We start from the raw sequence: 13,060 nt of genomic DNA, 5'->3' as shown, positions 1-13,060 counted from the left end.
GACGACGATCGTGGAAGGCGAGGAGAAGTGTTGAGAAGACAGAGCGCGGATCTGGCGCGCGCCACAGCTTTCGCGATGTACAAGCGCTTTGTTGAAGGAAGGGTATCCGCACTTAACGACGCCACGGTTTCGAACATTATACAGATGGGACGGACTTCGATTAGAGAGCTTTGCGAAACCACATATCAGGAAATAAACGGGAAACGAGATTGGGAGCGAGGGTGATAAGCCTATGCGTAGGCCGCGCGCGCAGTGATGAACAAGAGTGGAAGCAGCAGCTGCTCGCTGACCACGAAGAAAAAAAGAAAATGAAAAAAAACGAAGAAAAGAAAGACGCGAGCTGGCGACCGACGCCACCAGCACCAATACTCTGATGTTACAGCCGACAACGGTGTGGAACAGCTTACAATTATGTTCTGAAGCCGCCAAAGTGTTAGGTCAGTCCATTACTCCCGCACTCTTCCCCGTCCTTCCTCCGAAGCTCACACGACTCTCAGCCTCCTCTTCGTTTTAATGTGGCGCCCGTCTTGGGGCTACGGCAGTGAACCCGGTGCGAAGAACAAAACCGCCAAGAACAACAACAACAACAACGCGCCCCGAAATATACGTAGAAAGACAACAGCAACAGCAGCGAGGAAAAAGCCAGACCAAAGAATAAGCGAAGGCGCATGGTCGCGCTTCGCTTCTCCTTCGGTGCCGCTTTAGAACCGGGGGCAACATTCCTCGCCCCGCCGCGCAAGCACGTCCCGAGCAACACCTCGGTCCAATCAGTGCCAGCTTATCGACTCGTCCCATCTTCGAACAGGCGATCGCTAGCACCGAGAGAGGTGGTATGGTGGAAGTGGAGGAGAGGAAGTTGCACAGGGCAGAAAAACGACTCCAGCGCCGCAACGGCTCGAGCTACGGGGTAACGTGGCCAGCACACGTACTACCACGGTGAAGGCGCGGGTGAGAGAGAGAGAGAGAGAGAGAGAGACAAACGCGCGCACGACTCTGCTTCTGCCGCTGCCGCTGCAACACCGGTGTGGTGGTCTTGGAGAGTCAGCTAAAGGCAAAAACAAAAACCTAAAGCGAGCGAATGCAAAGCACGCCGGTCAGCGCACGCGAGCCAGAGCAGAGGCGAAGAACAGGGCCGGGAGACGGACGAGGCAACTAGCAGTTACAAATGATTAAGGGCACCTAGGATTAGAGGGAGGAGGGGAAAAGGTGTGCGTGGAAAGCGCTAGCGGGCACAGCACCGCGGAGTTGTACCGCGCACGCCTTTGGGAGAGAGGGGGCCGAGAATGAGGGCTCTCTAATAATAAAAAAGAAGGCGAGCTAGAAGGGGAGGGGGGGGGGGGGAGACCCATCGGCAGAAAGCGGCTTTGGCGGTTTGGCCGAAAGTGGGCGGGAGAGCCGCTTCCTGAAAGCGAAAACACGCAGAGCACAACAACGCGCGCGAGAGCTCCCCTCGCAGGGAGGGGGGACCGCAGCGGCGTCGGACGGAGAGGCGCTCGCGCGCAACTGGGCACGGTCCCGGAGGTATCCGGGTCCTCCGTCTCTCGCGCGCCCGTCCTTGGTCAGGGACGCCTCCTCCTTTTGCGGGACGACGACGCCTACGACGACGAAACGGCGACGGCCCGGAGGCAACGTGCTCCGGCTCGCGGGCTCGCTTTTTCTCCGAGGACACGCAATGAACCATCAGAGGTGCTTTCTGGCTCTGATTGCAGCAGCAGCGATACATATCGGCAGCCATCTCTCCGACTTGGACCTGTACGAAGATAAGCTCAATCGCTGAAAGTCGGCTCTGTACAGTGCTGTTTATCAGCGTCATCCCCATACGCTCAGCGCTGTTGCGTAAAGATGAACGTCTAAACCAGTACTCCCTACTCTCCGTGCTTGGCGCGTGTGCGTCATTCTCGCGAAATATGACACGCCTGGTAGATACAGGCGAGCCCGAGCTTTTTACATGCCTTCGTCAAAACTGGATCCCTGACATCGCGCGGCTTTCATTGGCGATGCAACTCTATGCCGCCGTATACAAGAATCTCTGACGTTGTACAGAAACGCTCTCTGAGGCGGTGTCAACGAGAGCGCTCATCGATTTTTGTATGACGTCGGTGATGACACAGTGGCAAAGCGTAATGCTGTGCGATTTCCCTGCATTCTAGTTACACGAGCTCGACTTCATCGTGCCGCAATGTAGTTTTCATGAGGGGGAATGTACGCGCACGCTTCTCCAGAAATACGACTGTCGTATGGCAGTCAGTGCCCCAAGCAGCTCAACGACGCAACATCACCAAGGGCAATTGAGTGACGCAACAAGGTCACTAACAGAGCCGCGCTACTCGGCTGAGATGAGCCTAAAGAAATAAAAAACAAATAAAAAATAAAATAAGAACATATCCCAACTTCAAAAATGTCCAGGGCGCAAAGACACGAGATGATAACGACATAATATTAATCGTCGAGTCATGACCACGTCACAAAGAGTTATCTTCCGGTGGGCGGCGTCTCAGCAGAAGCGAGCGCCGTATTTTCTCGAAGAAGAAACGAGACAGCAGAGCAAGGCTCAGACGCGAGACAGATTACCGGCCAGACCGACAACGACATCGGACCTCTGTTGTAGTACAGTTTTTTCTTTTCCTTTTTCGTTCTTTCTTGCTGCTGTCATAAGTCTGCGGTTGTCGTGCTGCCTCTGCACTGTCCAGACTCCACAGCCAGCATCCCAGAAACAGCCGGCCATCTCGCGGAGTGTCTTGACTCTTAGCTAGTCTTGGCTCTCGAAACTACCGTCCAAGGATGGTGAGATTGCTGCCTCTTCAGACAACAACGTGGCTAATCTCTTCCTAAGAAACACGCAGTTGGGGCACCAAACAGCGTTCAAGAAAAGAAAGCCGACGGGCGGCCTAAATTCAAGCACTAGGGAGGACGAAAAAAGAAGTTTCGGAAAGGAGAAGGCAGCATATGCATGTTCCCCGCGCGAAGGAGGAGGAGGAGGCGGCGGCACGAGTCCAGGCCCTTCGACGAGCCGGTCGAGCATGGGAGATATTGCCGATAGCCCAGCCGGCAAGCAACACGGGACCGGACTGGAGAAGAAGAGCGAGCTAAAAGCGACAACGAGGAATCGGCGCAGCCCAGGCGCCACTGCATCACGTCGCGAGAGGAGAGGAGGAGCGCGAGAAAGAAACGCTCACAAAAGAAACGGTGCGCGAAACAGGTAAAGAAAGAAATGCAATAATAATAACAGTATACCCGCCTGCCTACCCGCGGCTGCCACCAGCATCAGGACAGCGGCGAGAGGTCTGCCACTACCACCACCCAACTGCGCCGGTACTACACGCCGCAAAGGAAAGAGAAAGTACAGGAGGGGGGGTCAAAACACAGCGGCTACACGATGCCAGTGGCACCTGACTCCTTCGCGGCGCCGCCTCGGAGCGCGAGGCAATACCTCCGCGAGCAGCAGGGGTGCCAAAGGGGAGGCGGAAAAAAGAAAAATCCTCCTTAGAGCCAGCTATGTCTGTACACCTCTCTATGTACCTGTGCCCCCCCCCCCCCCCCGTCCCCCTTCTGCCCCAACACACACACACTTTTTCAGACTACGCCACGGCTTCCTTCGCTTGCCCGAGAAATGACAGCCGGGGCTTGCACAGCGTTTCCTACAAGGGCCCGTTCGGCCAAAATCCCGCCGCCCTCTGCCTGCATGCGCTGGCTGACAATCAAAAGTCATGATGGCGTTTCTTCCGAAACACACCGGGTCGCCGCTGTTGCGGCTGCTGTTGCTCCTGCTGCGGCACTTTGGGAGACGGTGGCGCAGCATGCGTGCCTCCGCGCTGGAAAACGAAGCGACTGGCGAGTTACGGGGGAAGCCCTTTGACGCCGCCTTTTCAGCTGTGCGACTTGCCGCGTGAGAAGCTTTAGGAAGCACAGGACGTGGACTACCCGCAGTGGCGAGTGTCATGGCTGGGGTCCATAAATGCCAGTTCAGAAGGCAACTAGATATAATGCACGTGCGCCAAGGAGTCACGAAAAGCATTCCTTTGGGGGGATTATGCTCTCATCATCTAAACGCAACTCCCTTTCGCAAGGCGCGATTTCAGCCGCAGTTTACCCTGATTCGGCGGTGTCTTTCACTGTACTCTGTGAAACTTCATCATCATTATAATGTAGGCGTGCCAAAATATCGGCGATGATCAGGCACGTACAAGTCCCTCCAAATGCACTTCATGGTAAAACTATATACCTTACTGCCAAACCTGTCATAATTACGCCGCTCTTTCATCAAAATGCCTAGCAATATCAGGGTGACGGAGAGTCTAGTTCTTCTCTTCATAGACTCTTCGTCGTCTTTTTTCAGCGCATTTAAGTTTACTTAGGCAGCGAACACCAGGCTATAGATATTCGGTGGCGTGTATCCCTTCTTCAATAACAAAAAGAAGATGCACGACGACTGGCTCCAGTCACAGTCAGACGGCAAGAAAGCCCATTGCGCGCGGTTCGTCGTCCCGTTGTTGCTTACGCCAGCGCATTCCGGTCGACTGCAACAGGAGGGAACAGGAAAGATTACGTCGGCGGCAGGTGTCGACCTCGAGCCAAGGCGTGTCGCAAGTCACGCGCTGCTTTGTGCAGCTACCGCAGTATATATACAAGCCCCCGCCGAACACGGCACGCGGAACGTGCAAAAAGCCCCCATTTCTTCCTTCCACTGTCGCTCCTCACTTGTGTTCATATGTTCACTGTTGGGCATGTCCCCCTCCCCCGGAGAGAGAGAGAGAGAGAAAGAGAGAGAGAGAGAGAGACGAACGAACGCGCACGTAAGCGCAGATAGCAATTTCGAAGAAACCATCGCAAACTGTGACGCAAACGGGGGAACGGTCCAGCTCCACTCGACACGCCGCCCGCCCGCAGCGTTACGGGATTTCTCTGCCAGACGGCAACGAGAGATAAATCTCGCTCGCTTCGCGGGGTCGAACGTGGCTGTTATTAGAGACTTTTAGCTTGTACGCTATTCCGGTAAACGGGAGCGGTTTGGGCGGATTACCGGATGGTCGGGGCGTAAACGTGAGCGGTGAAGCCGCCTGGTGTTGTAGAGCTCAACCAGACAAACGCAGAGCTAAAACTGCAGTAACTCACCATATCCTGCTTCGCCACTGGTGCAAATTTTTGGCAGCGGCGTAATTGCGAACACGATTACGCCACTGTCGAAAATTTACGCCAGCAGCTAAGCAGAATATAGGAATTAGCTCTGTGTTTGTGTGGTTGAGCTTTGCGCCACCAGCTGGCGCCACCAATCTGACCGCTCACCTTGACGCCCCCGCTAAACCGGAAAACCGCCCGCGCTTGCCCGAATACCGGACACGCTAAAAGTCTCTATTACGACAGGCACGGATAGGCGCTAACGTCGCGGAAAACCGGTGCTGCGCTGCTTGCGGTAAACAGAGAGCTTCCTTTAATCAGTTCCCGCGACTACAGACTCCGGCAGTACGAGCCAACACACGTCCGATGCGCTTGTACGCACATTGGAAAATAGAAATCGTGCACGAAGGCGTATCGCGCACACGTGAAGAGTTCGTACGAAACGTCGACGTAAACTGTTTCAAAAGGCGTACCAATTCCTCACGTATATAACCTTGCGGCATCCGAAGGCTGAGAAGCGAAGGACCTCGCTCAGACGTCTGCAATCATCCCTGTAACCCTATTCTCGTCACTTCATCTGATTATAAGTAGCCTTCGACTGCGTTTTGCTTCCCTTGGCATCAATTGTTTGTTCCTCTGGTACAGGGCAGGCTATCGGCACTGCGCGTACTGCCCGACTCGACTTCAATCATCTTCATCTCAGCGAGAATACAATGTAGTGCTTGTAGTACCCCCCTAACATTACGCCTATCACGCACGCCCCTCCCTCCCCCTCCCCGCCCTTCTTTCCCACCATTAGATTTTTTTTTTCTTCGCTCAAATGAAAGTTAATTACCCTATAGCGTGGTGACGGTTACTCCTTACTTGAAGACCAATGAGTATGAAAAGTTTAAAATCATGTCACTCAAAGGGCGATTTGTAGGTTTCAAGAGATTGTCATGTGCTTGTCTTTAGATTTGTTTATCTGTTTCATGTACTCTGTTCCTCCAATCCTTGTCAAACACCCGCTTTCGCTGCACTACGAATGCTGTCCACACGCAACCGGAGGCGTGCCAACGATGGCTGCTCATGGTTGCATGCTATATTTTAGTGTTTTATGTCTGCAGCGGCTGTTGCAATTATATAAGGCCGAAGGTGGCAGCTAAATCTAAGCCACGAAGGCACCAAATTTTCCAGAACTTCCATTTTGCGTACGCGCTCATGTCACAAACGATGCTCCTTATTTCTTTCTGCGGTACGCGCGAAAGCGACTCGCAAGGTCGTCGTAATTTTCATTTTTTTCTTTAATCTTCGTCCCTTTACGCCACGCCCGGTACAGGTATGTGGACACGTTTAAGGACACCCGTAGTACGGACTTGGACGCGCTTAAAAGACACGGCTGCCGCCACGAAGTTACAGACACTCCCATGAATTGCGTCCCAGCAGTCGGTGGTCGGCGCACGACTGCCAAGCGTTGAGGGGAAGCTGTCCCGCGCGCTAGCGGGGCCCGGGCCGAGCCCGTCAAGGTAACCGTGCGGTCCTGCCTGCTACCAGAAGCGGTCGCGCGCAAGCTGGACACGACAAGCATTCCAGACGAAGTGTGCGAGCGCGCACTACAAACACAAGCACGCACAAACGGCACGCACGAGTCGCATCGCTCCGACTTATAGCAGCAAGCGAGCAAGACGTCCCAAGGGCTTGCCGACCACCTGCCGGCCGGCCTCTCTCTATACGCACGCTCGGGCGGCGGACAATCGCGCTTCGATCGCTGCGCCGACTGTGGCGGACCAGCCTTGAACGGCGTCCAGACATCGTCCTACAGTGCCGCACACGCACAAGGCCTACAGGCTGCCGTCCCTCGAGCGTGTGCGCTGCTGTACGCTTTCCTGCATACATTTTGTTCTGGTTGCTAAGGAAGGTAAAGGAAGGCCGCTACAATGTATGAAGCCCCTCGCTCTATGGCCCGCTGCAGCTCGGTATGGGCTCTCTGTTTTTTTTTAATGTTTTTATTTTGTTTCGCAGGGACTGGCGCGCACAAAAGGCGACCATGAATTTCAGCGGCTCCGCAGGTGGCGACGCTCTCCGGTTACGTACCATTGCCGGTTTAGCATACCGTTATGGCACGAAACCGCTACCGCTAACTACCACAACGGGGAGCTATGGTCGCTATGTCCCTGGATGGTACGTGCATGCGACGCCGCTGCCATGGCACAGCACCTAAAAAGAAACGAAGTATCGAGAAGCCGAAACGACGGCTGAGACAGAAGCCGTTACTTGGTGCAGGTACGCTATGAAGGCGAAGTAGCTGTAGCTGACGCGCGCGACTGTCCACCTCCAAGATAACTTAAGCTCTCTTATTAAACAGAGTTTTGAGGAAAACAGTGCATAGAATTTTCGAAGGTTTTTCATTTCGGTTGGTAGACTTGCCTGACATACTGCATTTCTTCCTTCCTTTGATTGCTCTTCTTTTAACCAGTTTCTCCTGGTAATTTCATTATTTTTCCAGGTGCCTAAAACTATTTGCAAACTTCAGCTTTTCATTGTTATCCAAGCCGTAGCTACGGACGTGCTGGTTCAGCCGATTTCAGCCACGGCTGCGACGTTTCCTTGATCCCGCCTTTCTGTGGATGCAGAACAGTGCGGCCTCGCGCGAAAGCAGCGGACTGGCAGCACGCGGCGGTTCCGTTCATCAACGCCTTCTCGAAAGGAAGGGGCGGGCGGGCATGCAGAGTGCGTGCGCGCGCACTCCTTCGGCCGGCCGCATGGTTCGCGGCGCGGTCGACTTCTCACGGACGTCGCCGAGGTACGACATTAGCGAGACCAACGCCCTCTCGTGACGAGCCCGCCCAGCGAGGAACAGAGAGTGGGGGGTGTGGGTTCGCTTGCACGCACGACCCATACTTCGGCGTCGCGGACATACTTAGGTGCAGCGTATAAGCTGGCTTTGCAACTGTGTGATACACTGGCCGAGATGGAATGAATGCAATTAAGTTAGCTACTGAGCTACGAACAGCTGGCTACAGTGCAGGAAACATGATCAAGGGGGTAAGAACTCCGAGCGGGAATATGTAGTAGTACTACTTTGTGTGCACCGTTAGCGTAAACTGAGAAGCGAACAAAGAGCGACTGAGAAGAACATCTGTTCCGCGTATTACGTGGAAGTACAGTGCGTTATCTCTCTCTAGTCGGTCTTTAAGCATGTGGTAGTGCCGTGTGCACGTTTTGGAGTTTGAATTAAGCAACTGCTACAGATGCAGGTGAAACTGGAAATGTAATAGCGCATTGGAGTAGTTTTAGAGTTGTTCGAGTTTTAATTTATTCTGATAGCACATCGGCGGCTGCCGAACCCTTGGTGGCCAATCCGCTACAGTTATGTGCCCCAGTACCGATGGCGAATGTTGGTTGAAATAAATCGAAATGAGAAACTCTTTTTTTTTTTTTTTTTTTGCCGCAGTATAGCACGCTGCAGCCGGTACACTTGTATGGAAGTCTTCCTCTCAACTTAAAGAGAAAAACAACAAATTTTAGCAGGAAGAAATGAAGCAGGTAAAAATATAAAAGGCAGTGCGCGCGTGTCAAACATTCTCTGGGCGCACAAAGTAAACATAGCAATCCGACTTTGCAAACTATGCATGGTCATCAAAATGAGTTTCAGAGCCTTGTAGAGGCTCCCTTCATTAGTGGATAGCTTTAACAGTTTCAAGACACAATTAATCGCGAATGTACAGTAGTTCCTTATACGACCATCGATTTTGACCATGTTCTGCCCATCCGGAACGCATGCGCTTGGCACCGTCATCCACGTGCGTAGGTGGCACACCGTGGAGGCAGAAAGTACGGAAGCTAAAAACGATTCAGTATGTACGGTTATTCAACGACGCCCTTCGCTGACATGACCGCCGCGACTCCCGATGAGGCGACATCGTTGCTACGGTGACGACACCGCTTGCTCGTGCTCCAACGGCGCCTCCGCACCGCGAGTCGAAAAATGCCGTCGCCTCGGGAAGGGCCGAGCGACCGGCTTATCCAACTGAGGCAGGGCAGGCAACACATTTCTCCTGCGCGATCAATCCGCGGGCGCAGCTGCACGTAAGTATAGGCAGTACGTGCCAAGGAGGCCCGCGCAGGCATACACGCACAACTCCCAGCGCGGTTGCAGCCAACGCGCCTCGCCCATGCAACGAAGGACGACAGCTCGAGCCCTCCCGGCCACCCCGAGCAGGCGAAACGCCGAAACCTGCAGTTTGCGCCGCTTTTCTCTCTCGTACTCGATGCACGGGCACGCGAAGACGTCGGGATATGTCGCACAGTTTTCGCACCGACTGGTGCCGCGTTACGCCGCGCTGTATAGAGTACGTACGCAGAAAGCAGCAAAAGGCTATAGCGCGCGCGGCAGGGCGGCGATATGACCGAGAGGCAACGCGACAGCACGTGAGCGGGCGAAAGGTGTAGCGTTTCGCGCGGCGCTCCAGTTCGGGAGCCAACAACAGTGGGTGGGGCGCTGCACGCGGAGCGTTCGGTGCACGGGCGCCGATGGCAGATCGACAACGCGGGAAGGACAGTGCCCTGCCCAGCTGCATGCCGTGCTTCGATCTCGGAGGAGGACGACGGCGCGAAAGATCGCAACCCCGCCTGTGTTGGTAGGGTGTGTGTGGGTGTCGTAAGCTGGAGAAAACACACACACACACACAACGCTATCTATCTATCTATCTATCTATCTATCTATCTATCTATCTATCTATCTATCTATCTATCTATCTATCTATCTATCTATCTATCTATCTATCTATCTATCTATCTATCTATCTAATCTATCCATCTATCCATCCATCCATCTATCTATCTATCCATCTATCCATCTATCCATCTATCTATCTATCTATCTATCTATCTATCTATCTATCTATCTATCTATCTATCTAAATTGCTCACTCTAGTTTCCTTCCGGAACGCGGAATGGCGTACTACGAACCCGATTTCAAAATAAAAGCAATCATTACGAAGCAATTGAAGATGTGCTGTACGTGACAATGTATGACATATAGTACCTTTGTTTTTGTTACAGTGCTTCATGTTCTGACGCCCCTTGAGTCAAGGGGCATGCTTTGACTTTACACTAAAGAAGAATAGGAACAAAATATTTAAATAAACAATGAATTAATTTGTCAAATACGCTAATCCGCGCATAATCTTGGATATAATAATTTAACCTAGTTTTATGCACCTTTCTCACCGTGGTTTAAAAGAAAAACAAAGAGAAAAGCGTGCAACATGCGGAACGAACGACATCGGCATTTTCGTCGCTGCGTAACAATTTACAAAACACCTTACGAGTAATTTCGGCGCCTCCTTACGTGGAAGCGCTGCCCTCTTCGTGCTTCCATGACAGCGCACTAGAGCGAGAGAGTGAAAAAAAAAAGAAAAAGAAAAGGAAAGGAAAGGAGAAAATTCGCGAAAACGAAAGCTACGTGGTGGTCCTGGCGCAACGATTTCCCCGCAAAGCGAAGTGTCATGACCAGAAGCTTGCCATCAACTAAGCTGCGGCGGCGGCGGCGAAACAACGCCTGAATTCTAGCGCACAAATCTCTGGGCAGCAGACACGCCGCTCGCTTTATAGGGTAAGTGAATATATCTCTACGATTCCCGCGGCGTGTCGCAAGGTTGCTACACGAGAAACCGGCCGCGCACACGCGCGCGTTACAGCGGAGGGGGCGGGCGGGCTGATTCTCGCAGTGGCTGCTGGGCCCGTCGTCTTCGCGGTGAAACGGCGGCCCGGCTGCCTCCCGTCGTATGTAGTCGTCGCTACGCATGCAGCCATCTGCGGAGCACGCAGCGGCAGCAAAACGGCGCCGCGGAGAGGAGCTACTTATTACGAAACTCATTCCAAGGAATGCTCCCTTCGCGTACATGTCGGCAGACAGACAAAACGCGTTTCCTGCGTGCGTTCGCGCGCGCCCTGTGCGCTGGTCGCGGCGGAATAAAATAAAATTAACTGTGATGAGCGAGAAGCTGAGATGAGCAAAAGAAAAAAAAGGGGAGGGGAAGGGGGGGGGGGGGGCGATGAACGAGCATCGCCGGAAAAGCGGCTGCCCAGTGCCGTGATTATTTCGCCGGATGGATGGCGCGGGCGCCTGATTGAACGCCCTGATCGATCGACAGATGGCGTCGTCGGAAAGGGGCCTCTGCAGGCGCTCTCGGAGAGACGCCGTGAGAAAAGGAGCGAAGCAGACAGGCAGACACTGCAGGCAGGATTATATCCGCGCGAATGACAGCGCCGAGATGCCAGTTTCTGAGCAGCAGTTTACTTTTTACTGCATGCATGGGTGTCTCGGCACTCGGCACCACTTGCAAGATAGTACGAGTGCTGTGACTGTTCCTTCGGTGCCAGCCTGCCCTGATATGCGTTGGAACAGAGGCGGAGAGTGAATTAGCTTTTTAATTATGCTCTGCAACAACCTCAAGCTTCTCTAATATACTGCTGCGTTCAAGAAGAGCGAGGACCTCATTCGACTCGCAGCTATAGGCGAGCGCGGTCGACTGCCACATAATATCGTTGAAAGAAGAGCACAGACAATGACATAACCGGGGCCATTAGAAAGGAGAAAACAATAATGCAGAGCACATGCTCCTTATTACAAGACGGTAGGGACTGCAGAAATCTGCACGCACAGGAGTATCAGCTCAATCCAATCAGAAAAAAGTGGGCTTCAAAACTAGAGTTATAGGCATACGTACATAGGTGTCGACAAATGCGAGAATATAGTAAAAGGGACTGCGGGTCTCACTCCGCACGACTCGGAAAGAGCGCGCAAAGGCAGCGTACACGCATGGTAAGAGGAGTCGCAAGACCCGAGTCCTTAGCCATTAACACCACTTAACTGTCAATATTTTTTTCCCCTTACCCTCAAACATTCCACAAGTTCACGAAGGACAACGAAGATGGATAAAACAGCATGTGGGCACAAACGCTACCTCAGGACGGCCCACGAACGTGCCTCGCACGTCGGAGTCGTCCGATCACTTCCCCCTCCCCCCTTTTCCCTCATCCATATTCGGTGTTTAAAAGACAGCCGCTGAGCAAATGTGTCGTTCACTGTATACTAGAACAGGGAGCAATTCACGAGCTCGTCCCTTCTTCCGCATGCCATTCCGTGCCCCATTAGTTGATGTAAGGCTTCTCCTTCCGCGAGTCGGTTATTCGTGATACCCACTGTACGGCCACCGCGACATGGCCGGGCGGCCGCTGTCAACCAGCGGGCAGTACATCGCCGTGCCCACGCGAGGGGCCCAGGTCACGCGAAAAGGAAAGAGAGACACAATGCACGAGGAGCAAGTGGAGGGACGGGCAGCACATTCCAAGACTATATTCGAGCCCACATTTAATAACGTGCAGCAGCGCGCGAGGCCCATGACTACAGCGAAGCGGTATGTAATGCTCCGAGAATGCGTGATTTGCACGCTGTGTATTAGCGTCCTAGCACAGGCACAAACGCAGGATGTTTTTAAGATCCTTGGTCCGTGCCTGGGTTCGTTTTTAATATCCTGGGGGGGGGGGGGGGGGGGGGCAACACAAGGTAACTTTTCTATGCAAACGAGGTAGGGGGTACCTTTACAAGTACAAAAGTGAATAACGCCCACCATTCGCCATAAAGACGCGTAAACACACAAAAGAGAAATGAAATCAGGTGCATCTCAGATACACCTCTCCTTTACTTGGCAAACAAGGAACCACATCAAATGAACTCGCGCAGGAAAGAAGCCCAGGAAGAACACTGCCAAGAACAAGTAAACAAGCGAAAGTGTAAAATAAAGATTTGCAGTAGCGTTTTTTGAATTAGCTTTGGAAGAACTATAGAGAAATATATACTTGCGAAACAATCACAGTTCTTTTGGATCCCTCATTTACTGCTCTACCGAGTTCAGTGCCAAAACCGACTCGTATTGTTATTTGGGAAGTTGCGTAACG

The 13,060-nt window shown here is 52.9% G+C and overlaps 1 protein-coding gene across 4 annotated transcripts in view; it reads right to left on the bottom strand.

The window, feature by feature from the left end:
• Egfr (epidermal growth factor receptor) overlaps window positions 1-13,060 on the bottom strand; it is a 216,855-nt gene that overhangs the window by 54,793 nt on the left and 149,002 nt on the right. The window lies entirely within an intron of this gene.

This window comes from Dermacentor andersoni, chromosome 2 (genome assembly GCF_023375885.2).
Source record: "Dermacentor andersoni chromosome 2, qqDerAnde1_hic_scaffold, whole genome shotgun sequence".
Lineage (NCBI taxonomy): Eukaryota > Metazoa > Arthropoda > Arachnida > Ixodida > Ixodidae > Dermacentor > Dermacentor andersoni.
Note: the sequence above shows the minus strand (reverse complement) of the source record. Positions and strands in the feature narration are given on the sequence as shown.